This window comes from Dermacentor albipictus, chromosome 3 (assembly GCF_038994185.2).
Source record: "Dermacentor albipictus isolate Rhodes 1998 colony chromosome 3, USDA_Dalb.pri_finalv2, whole genome shotgun sequence".
In the NCBI taxonomy this organism is placed as follows: domain Eukaryota; kingdom Metazoa; phylum Arthropoda; class Arachnida; order Ixodida; family Ixodidae; genus Dermacentor; species Dermacentor albipictus.
In genome coordinates, this window is record NC_091823.1 from 28833933 (window position 1) to 28841687 (window position 7755).

A 7755-nucleotide genomic window follows, 5' to 3' on the forward strand; every position below is an offset into this window, starting at 1 on the left:
TTTTGGTAACGACAGTATGTCCAGAACTACGGCAGACAAGGGACGTGCTACGCTATCTTGATATGTGTGCTATTCTGTCGCTGTTACACTTTATCAAGGTGGCGCGGCCTTTTTAGTGTACAGCCGCCCTGATTTTTAATAATATAGCGCGAGCGTCGACTGAACTGCTTATAACTGCTTATAACGGCGATAAGCGTGCAACAAGGCGAGAGTTCGCGCACGAGCCTTGTTGCCTTGTTGCACTCGCCTTGTTGCACGCTCTTGTTGCACCCTTATCGCCGTTATAAGGCGCTCACCAGCTGTTCAGTCGACGCTCGCGCTATATTATTAAAAATCAGGGCGGCTGTACCTCTTTCTTCAGTCGAACTTCTGAGCCTGTGTTCTTCAGCATCGTGCACTGTGCCGCAAATATTTCAATGCAATTCCACTTCCCTTTGATGTAGGCCACTTTCTGCAGGACAGAGCCACAGCCCACAGCAACAGGTAAGTAGCTACGGTAGCTCGCTTTCGCCCGCTATAGTGCGTTCCTCCGTCATCATAAGCGCACTTTTGCCTAGTGGAATGTAGCGCCTTCCTTCGACCAATGTAGCCACAGTGATTCCATAAAAAATTCCAGTGACTTTTGCAGTAAACAATAACTGTTTTACTCTATTGCCTTTGAGGTGACGCTAAGGTGTCGGAGTACAAGTTCAGCGGTCGCATAGGAAAGGTATTGAAAAGTCGCTGTTGGCAAATACTTAGTGAGCGTCCTATTGCATATCGCAAGTCCATGGGTTTGGCTCGCGGCAGTGGTTGGCCGATTTTAATGGGGGCAGGGGCAGAATGAAAGAATATTCGCGTAACCTACATTTGAATGTTTGAGGGAACATGCGGAACCTGCGAACAGACGCTTACACAAAGGAATAATTAGACAGGACCGAGCGCTGAACTTAAAACTAACTTTATTCATGAACCATTTTCCACGAAAGATCTGTCCCAAATGTTGTTGCGCATGCGATAGATTACATCGCTCGAACCCGTGTCTCTCTCACTTTTCATGTTCCTGATTAATTCATTTCGTATCTTATTCGTAACGTATTTCCACATGATTGCGTTGCGTCACCACATGGATGAACCTTTTTTATGGTAGTGGTTACAAGATAGCCAGATCCCAGATGCAACAAACTCGTGTGAAGTCAGCAAAGACCTTGCGTTCATTAGTCCGAATCGACGTTAAGGATTATCCCTTAGCGTATCTCATAGCTCAAGCGTTGCTTTGGGCAATGCCTCCTATGCTATGCTTCAGCTGCTCTGGTGCGCTATAACGTATATCTATTGCCAATTTTTCAATTGCATTTCTGCAATCAGCCCTCCACGATTGCTCAAAAATTTTCGGGCCGCTCCAGCTTCCCTTGTCTGTCACGCTACGCCAGAGAAAACCGCTAAAGCTCCTCATCTACGTGTCGTGTACACACTGGTTATGCATAATTAGACCGAAACAAAGATAACTAATTATTTTTTATTCAACAAGTATTTTATAATCAGCCTTCCGCAATTGGCCAAACGTTATCGGGCCGCACCGACTTCACCTGACTGTTACGTGACGCCACAAAACTCACCCCGCCAAAGTGAAGTGTACGCGTTAACGCTGCATTAATAAGCCGAATAAGACTGATTTTTTTTAATACCCAGAGATTGACCCTTTCCGAAATGAATAGAAGATGGCTGCCCGCCGATCAATATGGCACTGGCCACCCGGCGATGCCGGGAAGAATGGTTTTATTTGCATATTATAAATATTTTAGCGTGGCAACATAATCTTGTCGAGTGCTTTCAGCACGTACACGACACGGCTCTGCTAAATGCTCCTAGCGTAGGATCCCTCTGAGCTGCATTTTTAACCTGCCGTCGCACGCCGCCGCCAGTTGCTGCACGACAGTGAAAGCTAAACAAGAAGAAGCGCCCCCCCCCCCCCCCCCCACTTCCCTATCGCAGACGCTACCTTCAGTTTCACTACTACTTTCTGTGTTCGACAGACCTCACGGAAAGACTCCCCCTTCTACAAACTCCTCGCCTCTCTTCAGCCAATTAGGTAAGAAAAACCCTTCAAGTAAGGCAATGCTATTCGCTTTGAAAGCAAACAAAAGTGACATCCTTTAAATGAGGAAAGTGTTTCGTTGGACTGTTCAAACAACGCTGCGAGTTACTGCCCAATGCTTGCGTCGGCGATTACGTAATTTGGACATCTGGAGATTGGAATAAAGATATATTGGAATAGTTTTTGTTATGGTGCCTCTGTTCATGCACGTAGAACACCGTGAATCAATTAGTCAGTATACTTTATGCGGATAAGAGTTGCGAACCTAGGTGACCGAATAATGGTGGCGACCGATTTCTACGAGTGTCCACCATGTGCAGGCCCCATACTTGTCGACGGTGCTCGAACAGTGTCCTCGGGAGTCGATTGCAGGTTGTGGCCTATACTCTGGCGAGTACACAAAGGGGATCGCTTTGGCCATAGCAGAACTGGATTAAAGTGCCACCATGCAGCTTGCTTACGTGAGGGAGTGTCAACAATGTGGCGAAATTGGTTTGTTGTTCGCTTATTCCACTACTCAGAGTTCAATAAAACAACTTACTGGGCTAATTGGTGCAAGTTCCTTTAATCCTAATTGTGGCGATAAAAAAACGCAAGCAATCACTGCAGAAGTAACATGCAATGGTTCGCACTTCCAACTAATTTATTTCCAGAAAACGAGAACAGCCTATATATACGTGTAAAAAGCACGTGCGTATAGAGACAAATATGAAGATCGACCAGCAAAGTACAATAAAAGGAAGCTAAATTTGTTATTGTGTCGCAAAAAAAACAAAGAATAGCTCACTTATACCTGAATCGCCTCAAAGAGGTAATGGATACACTGACCAATGAGAAGCTGGAGTCTGGCTCTCTCAGCAGACCAATTCGCCGTCAAGCAGTAACCGAAGATGTTCGACCTGTTTTCAACGCGAATGCGACTGCCTAATATCGTGCGCCATCCAGTGTTTGCAAACGTATAAAGCGTAATGACTAAATCAATCGTTAATTGATGTAGGAGGGACGGGATGGTAAAATAAACGAATCTCGGGTTGCTGACCCTTAACCCGTCTGTGTAAACTGACACAGGAGTGAACTACAAGCTGTGCATAGCGTTTTACCACATTTACGTCTTTTTTTTTCATCTAAAAAGAAACGCTCCTATATGTCGCTTGGGTTGGAGAGTGCGGTCAACGTACAGAACTGCGCAGACGACTGTGTCATGTTTTGTGAATTTTGTTCATTCTTGTTTTAGTCTTTCACATATGTTGTGTTGTTGGCCTTTTATAAATGTTCACACAGGCTAAATCGTCTTTTCTTTGTACTTTCTTGCATCTTTGTACTTTTCTTTCTTGGATATTTTCTTGCAGGCTGGTCAAGAAACTTATACATGGTGCTGTACTTTTGTATCTACTGCCTCATATACCAAGAATAAAAAATCAGTTGATTACTAATGAATTAATCAGATGGTACCGCAATGAAGTAGACCGCTGAATCTCGTAACCTGCGATGCGATCGACGGCTCAGGTAAGCATTGCGTTGTTGCTCGAACGACAGCTCTGTATTGCGCGAGGGCTTGTCCGGCATCCTAGCAACCGTTCATTCGCCCTGCTAACAATCTTCAGCAACGAGTATCGGCACGTACGTCATTCAAGGCACAGCTAAAGCTTTCCATTATGAGAACAAAGAAAAACTGCGCAAAAAAGAACAAGACAGAGAAAGAACCACACGACACAGGCGCAGACTAACAACTGGTTTAATGCTCCAACGCTTCTTTCCTACCAACAACAGAACGCATGCGCACCAACCACAAAGAGCAATGCCGCTATCATGTAGTCAAGCCTAGAAACGCCAACTCCATGCGGTACAAATGTATGGAAGCCTCACTAACACATTTATCTGGCCCTAATCTCGCGATTTATAAAGCTTCGATTACTTCACGCTCTTTCTTATCACTTGTGCGTCCGACAATCTTAGACCTGCCAAAAGTGGAGAACAAGCTTTGCCGTCATGCCTGCAGTCAAAAAACTGGTTCCATTGATCTGGTTCCATTGATCAAATTCCTCCAGGGAGCTAACGACGCTGTCCCACGACCGATGTCACGACGACTTACGTCTTACTGCCTCTGGAACGACTTCCTTAACAAATAAAAAAAAAACATCGAAAATAGCCAAAAAATGTTCCTTCTCGTCATTCCTGCTGCAATGCGCAAATAAGATTTACCTGCGTGTCATGACGACCTATGCTCCTCACACTACTCTTGACCAGGACGTTAGCGCGCATATGCCAGAAGTATTTCTGGCCACAGTTTTTCACATCAGTTCAGCGCTACGGAAGAATGCACAGTGGCTGTCAGCGCCATGAGGTTCCACCTGCGAAATCCGCCGGCCTTCTAAAGCACCTGCACTCGCCTGCAGCATCGTTCCAGCAAGTGCAAAAGGATCTACTTAGTCCATTTCCTACATCATCCTTCGCAAAACGAATGGATAGTAGTCGCCACGGACTATCTCACATGCTATGCGAAGACTAAACCTGTGCCCCGGGGAAGCGCTGGTGAAGTCGCAAAGGCGTATTACGAAGTCCACGACATCGTGCTACTTCATGGTGCCCCATAAGTCCTGATCACCGACCAATGTGATTTAGTGCAGGAAGTAGTCAGGCTGACGCACAGCAATCATTGACTGACCACGTCCTGTCACCCCCAAACTAATGGGTTGACTGAACGCCTGAACAGAACGCTAGCGGATATGTTCTCAATATACGTTAACATGAAACACAGAACGCGTGATGAAATTTTGCCATGCGTGACGTTTGAGTACAATACAGCTGTGCATGAAACAAAACACGTTCTTCCTTTGAACTCGTCTTCGGACGCCGCGTTACGACACTAGTATAGGCTATGCTCCCTGTAGACGACAGAACAACACGAGCTGGCGATGCTGATAACTTCGGCCAGAAAGCCGAGGAAGCTCGCCAGCTCTACGAAACCGCATCCACCGCCAGCAGAGCTCGGACGCCCACCGGCACAACAGTGGCCGAAAGAACATACATTACGATCCCGGCGATTGGGCGTGGACACCCGTACGCCACCGTGGGCTGCCAGAGAAACTATTACGACAATATGTTGTCCTATACAAAGTCCTTCACCGTCGCACCGACGTGAACTACTAGGTCGTGCCTCAAAGTGTAGAACCTAGTTCGAACCGACGGCTACCGCGAGCCGAAATTGTCCACATATCATGGATGAAGCCGTACTAGCTTGCTGCAGCACCACGTCGATCAGCGCGGTAGAACTAACTTTGAGAGAAAGGTCTGCCGCTATTTCACCTTGCATTTAGTATCGGGTGAACACAACAGACTCCGATAACGCCTGGTTGACGAAACACGTCAACCGCATGTCTGGTCTTCGAAAACTGTCGGCTGCTCCAGAATAGCAGCAGAAATGACATAATCTGAGTGAAATGGGTATCGTTCGCCATTTTATTCTAACTTCTTCATCCTCCCTTCTCCCCTAGCCCACTTCTTCGTATTCTTTCATGCGTCCAGCGCAGACCGCTTCACGTCACACTGCCACAATTCGCGATATTTACCAAAGCACAAGACATCCACTTCAAGTTGGGTGAAGTTAGTTGGAATGTGTTGTCTAGTAGTAGTAGTGTAGTACTTTCGGATACGAGTAAGATGTATGCTCATTAAAGACTTTTACAAGAAACATATTTTAGAAGCATTCGGTGCTTTCTTTTCTTTAGTGTTTGGATTAAGTGCTAAGCTAGGAAGCACTGTGGTAAATTCTTTTACAGCGAAGCTGTTAAGGGCTACTTTCCTCACTATCATGTGCGCGTGCATAAAAATATCCCTGAGTGAGGGCAATGCCGGGCCGACCAGCGACGGAGCACGACGCATGCATAAAGCACTCCCCATAAGTGAGCCGATCCCAAAGATAGTACAATGCCGGGCTGACTCGCAGCGAAGGTGCCGTTCGCTATTAACGGGCCCACGTACACAGCTTCGTGGGTCATCATCCTTCAGAGAGTGTAAGGGCACTAAGTTATTTTTTCTTCTTCAGTATCGCGGTTCTTAGAGAAGCTTATCGCTTCTTCAAGGCGAAACAAACTATGCATTCCACAAAGCGCTCGCTCAGACCAACTGCCTGTGTCGCAAAGTATCCTTGCAGTACGGCACGGCGCATAAAAGTGAGCGGCTATATACGTCGCCAGAAGCACGAACCGGTGACACGCCCATGCAGAAGCGTCCAAGTTTCTTGTCTGCAATACGACAAGATAACGACAGCCATACGAAACACCACGAGGCGTTTATTTTTTTTCTACTACTTTCTCTTTATATTCTTTTTCTTCCTGGTGTGCCTCGCTGCAAAGCTCCGAGACAAAGTGTTCCAAGACCCAACGCAACAAGACCATCGTTAGCTTTATGCGCCAAGCGGTAGAGCCTCGGCTCGTTTAACTCTTTGCCTCTCTCACCCTCTCTAGTTCGTTTTTTTTCTTACGTGTTTTCGCATTGCCCCTAGCTACAGACGCACGCACAGGCACTTGCTAGAGCTCTAGAGTTATGCCATCTAGTTTGGTGGCATGTTTTATCTTACTTTCTTCCATTCTCTTTCCTTGTTTATCTCTCTATCTTTCTTCTTTTCGTTCTGCAACCGACGGAGTTGGGATTGAAGCAATGGGTGGGAAGTTGAGGCAAGGGGGTAGGGGGGGAGGTAGCTCTTGAGGGTGACACAGATTTTTGAACGGCGAGGAGAAATCATGTACCCCTCATTAAACCGTCGAGGCGCTGTGTGGGTGGCAGTGAAAATAAAAATGGAGGCATTGTGCGACGAGACAGACGCTCCCGCGGAGAGCCGAGCAAAAAAAGAACAAAGAAATGAGCGCGTACGCGAGGCGGCAGTGTGAAGCTGTGCAGGGCCTCGTTTTTCTTTACGACCCGAGGTCGTCGGTCGTTCTCCGAGGCGTCCGCACTGTACGAGTGTACGGGGCACGCGAACGACGAGGCCAGTGTTGGAGCTTTGTTTGACAGCTCCGCCGAGAAGAGTTGCGAGATGCCGTCTCTCTTTCCAAAATGGAGCCCGTTTCTTTAGCGCGTCGCGGCTTCTCGCCTCCTTTATTTCCAACTATACACTTGCTCGCTCCTTCTTTTTCGTTTTTTTACGCGTTCTTGGGTCTTCGATATCTACACCACACTTCAAGCCCGAACGCCTATACAGGCATCCACCCCAATTGGCGCTTCCAGCAGTCTTTCCAGTCCCAATGTTTCGAACCTTTTTTTTTTCAGGTTTTTTTTATCTCCCTTATTTGCAACGTTCGTCTGTTGCACCCTCATAATCGACGCCGTCCCTTCTTCCAACGGATTCTGTGCAACACTGCAGACTGTGTGAACCTCGAGGAGAGCGCCTATGTGTCCGCGACAGAAAGTAGGCCGGCGCTTCGATGCTCCGGAGAAATCGCCCCTTTACAACTTGCCTCATTAGGAGAATCGAAAGCTGAAAGGGTGCGCATGACACAGGAAGCCTGCTTTATGGTAGAAACGGGCAGCTATACAGAAGGAAAAAGAAAATTAAGACGGCGAAGTAGCGGTAGCCTTTCTTGTCCTTTCCACGTGTCCTCTCATTTTGACTTGGAGAATCTGAGCTTCCACTTAAGTGCACTGAATTAGAGGCGACGAGTATCGAGGCGGACAGATCG

General features: G+C 47.0%; 1 protein-coding gene across 11 annotated transcripts in view; it reads left to right on the forward strand.

Annotated features, from left to right (window-relative positions):
• The first annotated feature begins 350 nt into the window (after positions 1-350).
• The window catches only part of LOC135921671 (cell adhesion molecule Dscam1-like), a 439711-nt gene continuing 432306 nt past the window's right edge, over positions 351-7755 (forward strand). For 9 of the 11 annotated variants that reach the window (XM_070535316.1, XM_070535327.1, XM_065455967.1 and 6 more), the window contains exon 1: positions 351-483. The gene's annotated coding sequence lies outside the window, so the exon portion shown is untranslated. Of the gene's footprint in view, positions 484-3538; positions 3584-7755 lie in introns of those variants that run through there. The other 2 variants (XM_070535326.1, XM_070535318.1) reach the window with 2 other exon arrangements.